The following is a 15,029-nucleotide window of genomic DNA, read 5'->3' as shown; positions in this document are numbered from 1 at the left end:
TTTCCTTTTTTTTGTGTCAACCTCTGATGCTGTTTGAAGTTCTGAGCAGTCTTCAGCAATGTCCAACTTGGTATTAGCAATTTCATAAGTGCATTTAAGATAATACAAATTAAAACTTAATTTTTTTTTAACAAATAAGCTAAGTTTAAAACCATTAAATGTGAAATAAGCTTACTGTAAGAATGCAGCACTCTAGCAAAATACCGTTTCCAAATAGGTTGGGAGCAGATTTTACCGCTTTATTTATTTTAAGGTCAGAAGTGTACAACGGCCATAAACAAATGCACTTTTCGTCTTCATATTGCAGCCAGTTAATAGGAACAACAGATAATTCATTTGTTTCAAAAAATATTACTATTGCAAACATTCTTATTCTAAGTTTTTATCTTAGAGTCTATCAATTAATAACTAAAAATAATGTAATTATTAATTTGGCATTCATATTCATCAGTGGAAACCGATAACATAATAAAATAACAAACCGATTATATAAACAAAGATTGCAATTTTAATAAAGATTGATAACAATTATTTTTACAGATATAAAAGCAAGTTTGATAGATCCGGCAGCGTTGTTAATTAACGCTAAATGGAACTTTACAATCGATGGCACATAACACACGAGCGAGGTTATCAATAGTAAATAAAACAGAAATGTCGTTTTTGTTTATTTGCTAACCCAAACTTAATGGGAAATAAAAATGTTAAACTTTTTTTAATAAATTTTTTTTCTTGTAGCGTTTAATTACAACAACTAGATATGTATTTATTTGTAAAATATGTTAGTAAAATAATATCTTTAACTTACTATATAGTCAGATTCCTTTTAAAACAAATGAGTAACATTAGTAAAGTCTTTATTTATATAAATATATATATATATATATATATACATATATATATATATATATATATATATATATATATATATATATATATATATATATAATATATATATATATATATATATATATATATATTTATATATATATATGTATATATATATATTTATATATATATATATGTATATATATATATATATATATATATATATATATATATATATATATATATATATATATATATATATATATATATATATTAGGGATGCGTGAATTTCAATTTTACGTTAGCCGAAATATGCTTAAAAAAGTGTTTCCAAATTTTTCATGAAGCGTCAAAGTCATCCTCTGCCTTAACAATATTACTTAACTTGTTGATGGTTTAAGAATAGATATAGTTGTTTTTTATAATCTTCATATTTCAATTAATAATTTCAGTATAAAATACATTTAAGTATTTACAAATAAATGACATTTACGACAAGCTGAAAAAGTTGATCAAAAAGGAAAACAAAGTTATCATCGAAGTAAAAGTTTGTTCTCGACAATTTTTAAAACTTCAACAAGAAAAAGTATTTTTCTTTTAATACTGAAAATTTAAGGAAATTTTATAGATTGGAATATACGCTAAAACCGCTGGCAATTTTGGTAGTAGATTCACTTTTTCTGAAAAAAAGTAATAGTAATTATGCCGTGAAATGTTTTGATTCTGATGTCACGTGACAATTGAACTAGTTTTTAATTGGACTTTTTTAAATCTGTATTGGTTTAGCAAAATAAATTTTATTTATAATTAATATATTTTATAGCATTGCAGTTCATATGAATTCAGAAAAAAGTTTTCCTGTTACGTTTTTTAAAACTGGGCTTGCAAAGCAGTATTTAATAGACAATTTTACATTTGCCCCAGATAATAATGAAAACAAATGCTACAATGGACATGTTTTGTTATTGTATATGCAACAATCCAAGTCGACTTTAAAAACTGCCAAAAGCATTTATAAAAATTTTGCTTTTTATCCAACTCATAGCCAGATATATAATTTGGTCAAGAAATACAAAAAAGTGTACAACCTTAAGTTATCTAACAAAAGAAAACTTGAAGAGTTAGGCAAAATCGTTTTTAAAAGTAATGAGCCATACAACAGTGGCAAAAAGTAGTTTTTGTGAATCATCTAATTTACTTTTAGCACCTATTCAGGCAAAACTGCATGAACCTTCTACTTCTTTTGTGTATCAAAAACCAATTAAAGAACTGGATTGTAATATTACTTCTAGAAATCAATTGTTAAAAAAGAGATTATTTTTTATGTATAAATATAATGCAAAAATGAAATCCGATCATAAAGATAAACTAACTAACCTAAAAGCAAGAATTAAAGCAGATCCTTATGTAATTAAAAGATTAAATCAAACTATTAAAAGGAAAAACTTAATTATTTCAATTTTAAGGCAAAAATTAGCCGAAGTTTCAGCAAAAAGTTTGATACTAAAAGAAAATAAATGTTTAAAAAAACATATAAAGATAATAAAGCTTAAAAAGAAAATGACTGGAGTTATACCGATTTGATTAAAGATAACCGGATAAAGGGTCTAGAACATGAAAATATGAACTTCATGGGGAAAAGTTTTAAATGAACTTAATTGTCATTTACACCCTCTTGAAACAATATCCAGCTCTTGCAGGTCTGCATTAAAAATGATTGAAACACATAATGGAGTGCTGTTTGGGAAAGATTGTATCGCTGGTAATATAGTTTTACAATTGAATAAGATGCGATACAAAGATGGTAAAGGAGATCCTAAAGGTTTTAAAATCTTTTTAGATGAGATGAAACTTCCCAAAGGACTCATTCCCCGTTACAGAGGGAACAGATTGCATATTTTGTTTCATATATGTGGTATATTAATTCAGCACTACAACTTATTTATTAAATTTTAAAGTACCAGTACAGTTTCATGTGGAGGGCTACAAAGTAGTTTAAGAATAGACTTTATTAATGAAACAGCTAAAAAAGAAATGTGCGTCTTAGGGCTATTGGGAAAGACTTTAACAGGACCATGGATGACATTATTTTATCAGTCAGCTACAGGAAGTTTAAGTCATATTGAAGGGATAAAATTGGTTGAAAATGTTTTAAAAAATCTTTATCATGTAAAAGACAATCCTATATTGTTATTTAGCACAAAAGATTTGTTCGGAAATATAATTGAAAATGATAAGATCTTTGAAGAAATTGCTTTGGTGTGCCCAAAAGACAAAGAAGTTGAACAAATGATTGTATCCTGTTTATCAGCTGTTATTGCTGTTTTAGAAAGACAGTATAAAAGATATTTTAATTTAGAGCTTTGAGAACAACTTATAAAAGAGACACAGACAGCCAGGCTTCATAATATTGATGCAGAAGAAGTCATGGGTATGTTCAGTGCTGCTAAACATCGTGCTTCTAACTCTACTTTATGTTTTTTGTCATCAAAATTAAGAGCAATAAAAAATAATGTAAGTGATTACATTGACCAAGTAGATAAAGATGAGAAAATGAAAGTTGTCAACTGGGCAATAAATAAAGCCAGAAAAAAGAGAGAGTTAAATAAAAAAAATATTTATGAAATAAAGCTTGAAATGATTGGTCGTAACATGTTGAAGAAACAAAAAAAAGAGGATAAAAGTAGAAAAACATTGGCTCTTCAAATTCAAAACCTTAGTTTGTCAGATATTTTAACAAAATTTCAAGAACTAGAGTCTAAGCAATTATCAGACCTTTCCGATATGCTATCAGATACAGTAGTTGGTAGAAACATTTGCCATTTATAGTTTAATTCAGAAATGCAAGAAGCAGTTCTTTATTTTGGTAAACTTGAAAAAATGAAGGTAAAAAATGATAAGCAAGTTTATGTTGTAGCATACTGGAAAGATAATGAATCCTATAATAATGATGCAGTGGATTATGACATTTCAAAATACGAACTTGCTGCTGATATAATCTATGGAGACCTTATGTTATCCTGAAAACTAAGCGTTGGTTAATATTTAAAAAAGGCTATTTTCATAGCCACATATCTTTTAAAAACATTATGCGGCTTTGAAGTTTTTGTAGTTTTAACTTTTATGAAATAAATGAATATAACTATTAGTTTGTGTTGACCCCTTTTTTTTTTATTTACTGCATTTCTTTTACTACATATTTTGTTTTACCTAAAAACATAAACTTTTGAAAATTATTTACTTACACCACCAACCTTAACTACCTACCACACACCAACCCTCCTACCACCTATATACACCCTTGAATATACCCATTAATCTTTGCTACCCAGAGACAATTGATTTTTTCTTTAACTTTCTATTGATCACTTATTTATCAACAAATAAATTTTAAATCTCATTGACTTATGTTGTTAATTACAAAAAACTCATCCACTTTTGGGTGGGTGTCAGAGGCACTACACCCCCCCCCCGCCCCCGATCATTTGTATTTACTGCAACTACTAACAAAATGTTTCTTATTTTTTGCAGCTGTCAATTGATACCAAATTTATGTAAATTGGATCATTTTTACGGAAGTTATGATTAATTTAAGTTGATAATTACAAATTGCGGTCACAACATTATTCAACTTTCCCTATAAAAATTTTTGTGCCTAAAAAACTCATAACTTTTTTAAATGACATCAAAAAATAAAAAAATTTGGTATCATTTTTTTAGTTATTAAAAACTACTTCTAATGATATCTTTGATTTTAATACCACAGAATTTTGATTTTTTTTTACCACATATACTTAGCATTTTCACCAAGTATGGCTTAACGTGAAATGTATATATATATATATATATATATATATATATATATATATATATATATATATATATATATATATATATATATATATATATATATATATATATATATATATACATATATATACATATATATACATATATATACATATACATATATATATATATATATATATATATATATATATATATATATATATATATATATATATATATATATATATATATATATATATATATATATATATTTAAACAACTTTAAAAAGTATTCTACACAATAGAGTGCTCAATGTTCTTAAAAGAACAGAGCATTTATATTAGTAGTAGAAAATCACTTAACAAAATTTTTTTCCATTTAACACTGTGTTTCATCAACAAAGATTCATCAGAATTTGTGGAATTTGCTGACACTATTATAAAAAGAATTCTTTAGAAATGATTACTTATGCTATTTTTTTTAAATGTTTTTTTAAAAAGGGTAGTTAATGTAAATATTATTTGAACTCATTTATTTTTATAGTTTTTTAGGAGAAACTTATTTTCGTGCCTACATTTAGAAATTAATTCCGATCTTTTGTTTAATAAGCATTCTTGATTTGCATGTGTAATTATTTCAAATTTTTCTTGTAGGCATAGTATGCATTTTTTGGAAATATTGTTATATGCAGGCGCTGTTTTAAGGATAGACCAATTCAGTATAAAATCATCAATATTTTTTTCTTTTAATTCCCATATATATTTTGACAGCATGGTGTCTTTTGAATGTATATATACATTTATATATATATATATATATATATATATATATATATATATATATATATATATATATTCGTAAATTATGTTAGTGTATTTTACAAATAGAGTGCTCAATGTTCTTAAAGAACAGAGCAATAATTAATAAGTAAAAAACACTTATCTAACTTTTATCTTCGACTTGAAGTTTCACCATTGCTGGATCATCAGGAAGAGTTACTAAATCTCAAAAAAAATTCAATTTATAGAAAAATTCCTGTAAAATATTTTTTTCTATAAATTGAATTTTTTTTTAGATTTAGTAACTCTTCCTGATGATCCAGCAATGGTGAAACTTCAAGTCGAAGATAAAAGTTAGATAAGTGTTTTTTACTAATTATATATATATATATATATATATATATATATATATATATATATATATATATATATATATATATATATATATATATATATATATATATATATATATATATATATATATATATATATATATATAGTATATGAAACAAGAATAAATTATTATTATTTACCTTATTATTGTAAATAATAAGGTAAATAATAATATTATATATAATGTATTATATGTATCTCGAAGAAAGCCTTGAGAGTAGTCATAATGTTATTGTAGATACTGTAGATTGTGATAATATACCTTTTGATCCAGTTTATACGGAAGAGTTGGTGAAATCGGACAACTTGATGGTTGGCGCAACAAGTATATGCAGTTCAGAAGATGATATTTTTTCTTCCGAATCAAATCTTCCGATGATGATGTATCAGATGAACAATTAATACCACTTTTGAGAGAATGGGCAATAAGTTGTAACATACCAGTGACTCATTTTTCACAATTGTAGCAAATTCTTCATCCTTTTCACAAATTCTTGCCTCTTGATGCCCGCACTATATTAAAGACTCCACGAAAAATAAAAATAAATAATTTAGAAGATGGTAGTCAATATTACCACGTTGGGGTCAATGAGAACTTAGTGAAATTGTTCCATGCAAAAGAATTGAATTGTTTGTCAAATAGCTCTATACCTCTTTTGATTAACATTGATGGTTTACCTATTTACAAAAGCTCTACTTATCAATTCTGGCCTATACTTAGAATTGTGAAAGGTTCTACTAGTGAGAAACCATTTACTATTGGTATCTATGGTGGTAATAAAAAGCCTGCAAGTGTAACAGAATTTTTAAATAACTTTATTTCTGAAATTAAAGTTCTTGAAAGAGAAGGTATTTTAATTGAAAATCGTTTGTTCCAAGTTACAATTTCAAATTTTGTTTGTGACGCACCAGATCGAGCTTTTTTAAAATGCATTAAATCGCATTCAAGTTATATTTCATGTGAGCGCTGCATCCAGAAAGGTGAATGGGTTGACGGAAAAGTTATTTTACCGGAAGTTAATGCACTGTTGCGTACAGATTTATCTTTTGACAAAATGTTTGATCCTGCACATCATCATGCTGCCAGTCCACTAAAAGAGCTGAATTTTGGAATGGTTAGCAGATTTAATCTTGACTACATGCATTTTGTGTGTCTTGGAGTGATGCGCCGGCTTTTAACTATGTGGAAAAAAGGACCTTTGAAAAGTAGACTTTCTGCAAAGCTTACCACTCAACTATCTGAGCGTTTGTGTAATTTTCGGTTGATGATACCAAAAGAATTTAGTCGCAAGCCACGACCTTTACATGATTTGGATCGTTGGAATGCCACTGAATTTCGTCAGTTTTTGCTATATACTGGACCAGTTGTGCTTAAAGGCATTTTAAACGATACTATGTATCAATATTTCTTATTGTTTTCTACAGCCATGTATTGCTGCTTGAGTACAAACCTTTGTTATCACTATGCTGAGTATTCTCGTAAACTTCTTATGTAATTTGTAGAATTTGCTCCTTCATTGTATGGGAAAGGCATTTTAGTTTATAATGTTCATAATTTAATCCACATTGTTGATGATGTTTTAATATTTGGAGCATTAGGTTCAGTGAGCACATTTCCTTTTGAAAACTACCTTGGAAAATTAAAAAAACTAGTCCATCATTCAAATTTGCCCTTACAGCAAATCATATGTCGTCTGTCTGAACATGAGCATTTAATACCTACTATGGCTACTAAAAATAAAATTGAGCTAAAATATATCCATGAAGAGGGGCCCATTCCTTTTGAGTTTATCAATGCTAATTGCGTTCAATATAAAAAATTGCAGTTTGATAACATTTTTATATGCGTGTCTAAAAGTGATTCATTTTTTTTGCACAAAAATGGTAGCATTATTTGGATAAAAAACATTTTGAAGATTGACAATGATATTACTATTGTTTATCAACAGTTTTTAACAAAGTCTTCAATGTACGAACTGCCACCCTTTACATCTAGCGATTTGGGTATATATTCTTTATCTAGACCAGATCCAAATTTAAAGTGCACTCATTACTCCCAAATTGCTAAAAAATGTGTTGGATTGTGGTATAAAGAAGGTCAGTTGGCTTGCATTCTATTTGCTCATAGGTTTTGAATGTTTAATCCTCGCATAATACTTAACAGAGCACATAAAATATAAATGTAAAAGTTTTGATAAATGTGAAAATAACCAAATAAATTTTAAAGTTCATTTAGTTTTTATTTATAATTTTCTAATAAAAAATTTAGTTTACAACCTAAAATAAATTAAAAGTAATTACAACAGCAGTGCACTGTTGTAATCCGTGGTATTTATAATTATGACTACCACTGCTACCCACACCTTTTTTATTACTTTTCTAGGAAGAATGATTACATCTGTTGGTCCAACTGCAAATATAGTATATATTTAGTTATATATAGTTAGTGCAACTGTATTAACGCAGTTGAACTAACTATAGTAATGTAGAGTTGTCCCAACAGCAAATACAAAGCAGTTTGTCAAAGCCAACTAACGCTTTTTGCGATAAGTCCAATAGCGAATCTAACACAGTTGCGCCAATTGCGTTAGATGCCAACTAACAAAAATTATGGTTAGTCTAACAGTAAATCGAATGCATTTGCGCCGACTAATGCAAAAAATGGTTGGTCCAACCATAAATCGAGTGCATTTGCGCCAACAAATGCAAAATATGGTTGGGCCTACAGCAAATCAAACGCAGTTGCGCCAACTAAGGCAACTTATTGTTGGTCCAACAGCAAACTGAATGATGTTGTGCCAACTAACGCAAAACAACGTTGGCCCAACAGCAAATCCAATGTAGTTGCGCCAACTGACGCAAAACAACGTTGGCCCAACAACAAATCCAATGTAGTTGCACCAACTAACGCAAAACAACGTTGGCCTAACAGCAAATCCAATGTAGTTGCGCCAACTAACGCTAAACAACATTGGCCCAACGATACAGGCTGCTCGGGGTATTACCGTTTAAAGTTTACCGTTAAGGGTATGAACTTTTTGCAGATTTTTAAGGCCACTACATGATCAATAAAGTTACTTTTTATTCATTATAATTTAATTTTCTCAAGACAGGGTACCAAATGTGTCAATAAAAATTACTTTTACCTTCAAAAGTCTATAAATGGTCAGGCTGGGGCTTATATTTAGTACATATTTCCTCAAAAATCAGGTTAGTTAAAAACACAAATAATCATGAGTAAAAGATTATTTTAATTTCAAATTAAAATAATTTTTTATTTAAGAGTAGTTGTTAATAATAATATAATTTATTTTTAAAATTAAAATCCTCCTTTAAAATAACTTTCTTCTACCTCTTTTTATGTAACTCCTTATTAAATAAACCCTTTTATATATATATATATATATATATATATATATATATATATATATATATATATATATATATATATATATATATATATATATATATATATATATATATATATATATATATATATATATATATATATATACATATATATATATATATATATATATATATATATATATATATATATATATATATATATATATATATATATATATATATCAAATCAGCCTTTAACGCTTCTTTTTTTATTGTCACAAAAAAAAAGCGTAATAGACTGATATAATATTAAAAAATAAATTAATAATTTATAAACATTAATCATATTGTTACATGCATATTACTAATGAACTTAGAATGTATCGTACATTTTTGTAACAATCTAATCATCCAAATTGTCGAGTAAAACCGTAGACAGTTTGTTATATAAAATTATGTAAAAAATCTTTTTCACACTCTATTTGGGTGCAAGACAAAGTCAAAAAATAAGTGGCTGTATGATTCAGCAAATAATCTCTACTGAAAAAAAACATTGAAACAAAAAAGAAAACAGTTAAAATACAAAGTATTTGTTTTGCAATTTTGTTAAAATTTATTTTCATCCGACTATAATTTGGTAGCTCAGTTCTTTATTTTATCGTCTTTAGCTGTTAATCACATGCCCACAGATTACATTTTTCGTCTATAGTTGTTGATCACATGCCCACAGATTACATTTTTACTTGAACGTAAAAAACTTTGAAAGGCAAAAGAGATAACTTTATGTTTTTAAAAAATAACTTTATGTTTTTAAGAGCTTTTAGACTAAGAACAACAAAAAAACAAGGTTGCTATAGCCGTTGCTAGACAATAAAATCATACTTACCTGTATAAAACTGTAAATAATGTAAAAAGTATAAACAAACTGATTAAAGCATAAACATGAAATAAGTGTGAAAGTAAAAAAACAAATAAAAAAAAGTACTCGTCAATTTTTATTTAGAACTAAGTATTAATTTTAGTACATTAATACAAGAAGATAAAATACTTCAAAGAAATCAATTTATTACTGTGGGCGTCTAATAAAATTTTGAACTTTAGCTTTGATGGTACTTTGCAATAATTTTCAATACTGGGCAGTTTAGAGGATTTGCTGTTTTAGGTACAACTTCCACGTCATTTTGTTTATACCACCCCATAGCCAGTTTGTTATCCTGACATGGTGATAAATTAGGCCAGAACACATGTCTACTATCATGTGATTTAGAAGGAGTTAAAAGACGTATTTTTAAACATTCTTTAACATATATTTTACCAGAAAGAGTAGAATCAAAAATATAGAGTGCTGATTTTTTGTCATACCTGCAAATAGCTTGCCTAATCATATAAAATCAAGGCTTTTTTAGCCTTTATTTTATATGATTTGGCAAGCTATTTGCTTTTCGCCATTACGTTTTATGTATTTAAAATTCTTATCTGCATCATAATAGAGAGCACCATTTGCTGATGATTGTACTTCATATAAACTTCATCGTCTTCATCTTCAATAAATCTTCATCGTCTTCAATAATTTAGAAACTTTTAGAAATTTAATTATTATAAAACTTTTTTTCACCGGGATTTTGCAGTTTTTTTGAATTTCTTAACGCTTAGGCACTTTTCGTGACTTGAAAGCTTGAAAAGCATGTTTATTTCAAACTTTTACAACAAAGCTATGAAAAACTCTTTATCTTTTTGTTCGTTTCTTTAGTGAGAGGCTTTAGTTATTCATAAACTTTTAATCAGTTTTCTAACCAGTTTATATCTTGAAAAACCTCCTTTCCTCCATTACTAAATGAGCGTTGGATCGAATTTGTTTGGAAAAACGTTAAATAACATGACTAACGGTGTAGGGATGTATTTGCAACTTTCTATTGAATTGTAGCTTGTTTTCGGATTTTCCAAGTATTTGTGCAAAGTATTTTTTTTAACCTATTCTTCTTTTGTCATTTTTAAAACTTATTTTAATTAAATGAGAAACCTATAAAAAAATTTTGAAATTGTTACGTGTTGCCAACAAAATACAAGCACAATTAAAAATATATTAATACAACCACTAAAAAATATAAGGTGTTTATTTTTCACATTTATTTCGTGTACACGCTTTATATAGGAACCATCTTAAGTTTGTTTTTTTTATCGAAAAAAGGGTGTTTGTGACCGTTGATGAAAAAAGTAAACGTTGTTTCGTCTATACATAATATGGAAGAAAAAACGTTTTTTAAAAATACATTTGGAGTAAGATGTAATATAACAAAAATGATTTTTTTTTACCTTTTGTTGCGTGTAAACTACGTAGTGTCTCAGAGTTGTACTCTGTCTCCATTACTAGTTTTATTATCACTGTATTTCAGTATTAAAAGTTAAATGTAATTTATTTTCTCTTGTTAAACAAAAAAAAAACTTGTTAATGATGAAATGTTCGTATGCAATAAAACATGAATAAAAACTTTGTTTTTTAGTTTAGACCTTTAATAAAGAATTTATTGTAAATTTCTATGATAGTAATGAAGTTTATGATTGTTTAAAATTAAATCTAATTTTTGAAATCGACAGTAGTCTACAAAATAAAATTAAAAAAAAACAGTATAAGTAAAGTAGAGTTGTATAAAAATTAATTTTGTAATAAAGAGTTACGAATAGGAACTTAAAACTTTAGGTTTGGATATTTTGGTTTTTATTAGTTAACCCTTAAAAAAATTTAAAGGGAAAAAAGAACACAGAAACTTTTACATTTTTTATCATTAAAATGTCTGTAGAGGCAAGGACTAACTGCTGTCAATTGATTCCTTTTATAAATAATATTCAATTTTATACTATGTTTATGGAGTCATATGCATTTAATTTATTTAAAACAAAACGAAATATTAAGCAAAAATTCCATAAAAAATTTATATAATAGATAAAATAAAATAAATTGTTCTTTTACAAATGGTAAACCCGGGGGCAATTTTTAAAAATCGACCCTTCATTGCATTTATTATTTAAAAATGCAATTTAGGATAATTCGAGAGACGCTGGTGTATTTTTAAAGCATAAGGAAAAATATATTTATTGTAAGGTTAAGAACAAGAAATTATGTACTTACCATATCTTTTATTAGGTATTTTAACTTTAACCAGTAAAACTGCGCTGTTTATTAACACATCAACAGTTCAACTTGATCCATGCATAACAAGGAGATGGGCAGGCTGTGAAGGGAATACGGATCCTCCAAATAATAAAGACCTAGAAAAAAGTATGTTTTTATTTTTTTCTCATGAAATTTAATTTTAAATTTTTTTTTAACAACAGATTTATTAAAGGAATTATTTATTAGGTATTCTATTTTTTATATTTATTTTATTTTAAGAAAAATTGTTAGAGAATTAAAATTGTCTATTAAAAAATATTGTCAGCTGTAAAATATGTTTGCCTGAGAAACTTTTTCGCACGAATAAAATTGTCCGCCTAAAATATTTTGTCAACTGAAAATACTGCATGTGAGAAAGTTTTCTTTCAATCAAAATTACTCCTAACTTACTAACAAGAACCCAAGCAAACACTAATTAAGTTAAGAGTTAACAGAAAACAAAGAAAAGAGATAAAGAGCAAGAAAGCGATTGAAAGAAGACTTAGAAAAAACTGTAAATTGTATGCGTCAGCAAATTTAAATATTAGAGCAAAAATGAAAAAAACTAGATGAATAAAACTTTTTGAGCATGCAGAAACAATTACAGTAAAAGCATGCAACTTTACCAAATGACAAATAACGCGAGGTACTGCTTGATAAATCTGCCGACGATGGCTTGTTTGCTCTGCAACCATTTTAGCATTTGCCGAATAGTTGAATTCAACCTTACAACGTTGGGTCAAAGTCTCAAGTTTAACAACTAGAGGAGGTCTAACATTATTTATAATGCATATTTGGATATCGTTTTAAAAAGAGAAGGTCTTAATAGAAATACCAGTCCAATATTATAACAGTATTCCATGAAAGAACAAACAAGAGATATGTTGAAGTAGATAATGGAATCAAGTAAGATAAAGAGAGACAAGTAAGATAAAGAGAGAAAACCTTAGCAGATGTTAACTTTACAAGCAATCATATATCTGTGCATCAGAGTTTCCATCAGAGGTCATTTGGTTCAACTAAGTTTGAATGTTAATTTATTTAAACTTGAAAAGTTGAAATGTGTTATAAACAAATTTTTCATTTTCTTTTTAACTTTTTCCATAACGTACATTTTGCTATTCAAAATATTTTTTCTATTTCTATAAAAATTTGTTTTTAAATTATTTAAAAATAAATATAAAAAATACAATCAAAAAAAAAGTTCTTAAATTTAAGAAGTGAAAGTTCGTGCAATAAAACTTAAACAAAAGACGAAATTTGTCTTTGTGTTTGAACTTATAATAAAGAACTATTTATATATTAACAATTAAAAGGTTGTTGTTTTTTTTTAATTTTTTTTTTTTTGTGTTGTATAAATTGTAACCGTAAAACATTATAAAATCAGTTGGGGCAAGAAAAGACATACTTTTTCTTCTTGCAAAGCCCATTCATTTAAACCATAAACGTGTAATGATAAAAATAAATAAAACAAAGAACTGGTATCTATATAATATAAAACTCTGCATAGACTTTGCTTTCAAATGTTATTTAATAAAAAGGAAAATTTAGAACAAATTTTTAAAATATTTAGCATAAGAAAACGCTTTATCTTAGAGCTTACACTCTAAACCAGTGTATACCTTGAAATATCTAGAGTATATAATAGAATTTTATAAATCATAAGTTTTTACAAAAGAAGAAACAAAACGATGCCAATTAGCACTATTTTTCCAAAGTTTGCCAAGTTAATAATGATAAATCTTCAAATGTTGAGCAAGTTAATAATGGTAAACCATCGAATGTTAATAAAAAATAAAACAAACTTTCGAATGTTATTCAATTTTAACAATAGCAAGCCATTTAACTCTTTATTTATTTAAAAGTTTTAATACTTTTATAATATTTATAATTTCATATTTATAATTTTTAATATTTATAATTTTATTTTTATAATTTTATTTTTATAATTTTTAATATTTTATAACTTTTAATAAATTTTTAGTATTTTTTAAAATTTTATTCACCTCCCCAGAGGGCTACTACAGTCAAGGATGTTACTTTCTTGTGGTAACAACCCTCTCTCAACTCTTAAAATCCTGAACACGAACTTTGACGAACAAGGTCGCTGCGAGAAGAAACAAGTTGAGCGCGGTACCACCAGGGACGCGGTGGTGATCGTACACTGAACTTCTCGCCTATGAAACAAGCATTCTACCACTACACCACTAACGCATTAAACAAGCAAGTGCTTTAAATGTATAGGTTTATTTGTTTTTATGCTTGGATTGCTCTAATAGAAATGAAAATTTTAGTATTAAAAAAATTAACAAACCATACTCTAATATATTGTGTTCCCTCTTTTTGCTTTTAGACATTTTGCACTTAATTTGGAATGGAGTCTACCAAATTATCTCAAATTTTAGAATTTCTGGGTCTTCAAATCTGAAAAGCAGTGGTCCAGTTATGTGTTTGCAGTCTTTTTTTTACAATTGCTCATAGATTTTTCATCGGATTATGATCTGATTGCCTTGCTCACTAAGTGTTTTAATGTTGTTACATACCATGAATTTTTTAACTTTTTTGGGTTTATGGTATGTGGTCGGATTCTTTTTTAGTTTTCTGTTTCCATTTGGAAACACTTTCAACGCCTCTAGAATTATCTGTGTTTGTGGAACACCAATGAAAGTTTCAGAGTTCATCGTGTTAGTAACTGCGTAGGATGTTTCTTGGTCCAACTATAAAAACAACCCTAAAACAC

The 15,029-nt window shown here is 26.9% G+C and overlaps 1 protein-coding gene across 1 annotated transcript in view; it reads left to right on the top strand.

Moving 5' to 3' along the window:
- The window catches only part of LOC136088824 (uncharacterized), a 34,447-nt gene that overhangs the window by 8,751 nt on the left and 10,667 nt on the right, over nucleotides 1-15,029 (top strand). Inside the window, exon 3 of the transcript XR_010642516.1 lies at nucleotides 12,281-12,415. The gene's annotated coding sequence lies outside the window, so the exon portion shown is untranslated. The remainder of the gene's footprint in view (nucleotides 1-12,280; nucleotides 12,416-15,029) is intronic.

Source organism: Hydra vulgaris, chromosome 12, assembly GCF_038396675.1.
Source record: "Hydra vulgaris chromosome 12, alternate assembly HydraT2T_AEP".
Lineage (NCBI taxonomy): Eukaryota > Metazoa > Cnidaria > Hydrozoa > Anthoathecata > Hydridae > Hydra > Hydra vulgaris.
The sequence above is the reverse complement of the archived record's forward strand: the minus strand, read 5'-3'. Positions and strand labels throughout refer to the sequence as shown.